Genomic DNA, 463 nt, shown 5'->3' with positions numbered 1-463 from the left:
AGGTAATTAACACGTGACCGGCGTGTCGCACGGAGTGATGGGACCGCTTGGGTCAGGTGGCGAAGCGTCGAGGCGACCTATAGGGGCTGGAAAGAGCAAGTGGGAGCGCAAGAGAGTCGTATGGTATATGGTATAGCGGAGGAAAGTGCTGAGCAATCCTGTGGGTAGCGGCGTTTATTTGTTATTTATCTCCGAACGGTCGCAAAGCCATTCCTGTAGTATAAATTGTACAAAGTAGCATACAGAAAAATAAGTTTCGACTTCACCATCTCAGAGAATTAGAGTTACGATCTCAGTGACCCGAGAAGTTCGAAAGCGTCGAACTTAGTGAATTATAACCGATCTTAGCTTTGCCAATAGGCCTGACTCGTCGAGTGAATTATCTCCGCCATCGATCCAATTAGCTCCGGTGAGTCTCACATAGCGAAATAAAATTAACCAAGTTTCTCTAGCAATTTCTACT

This window comes from Gloeophyllum trabeum, assembly GCF_000344685.1.
Source record: "Gloeophyllum trabeum ATCC 11539 unplaced genomic scaffold GLOTRscaffold_00003, whole genome shotgun sequence".
Classification (NCBI taxonomy): Eukaryota; Fungi; Basidiomycota; class Agaricomycetes; order Gloeophyllales; family Gloeophyllaceae; genus Gloeophyllum; species Gloeophyllum trabeum.
Note: the sequence above shows the minus strand (reverse complement) of the source record.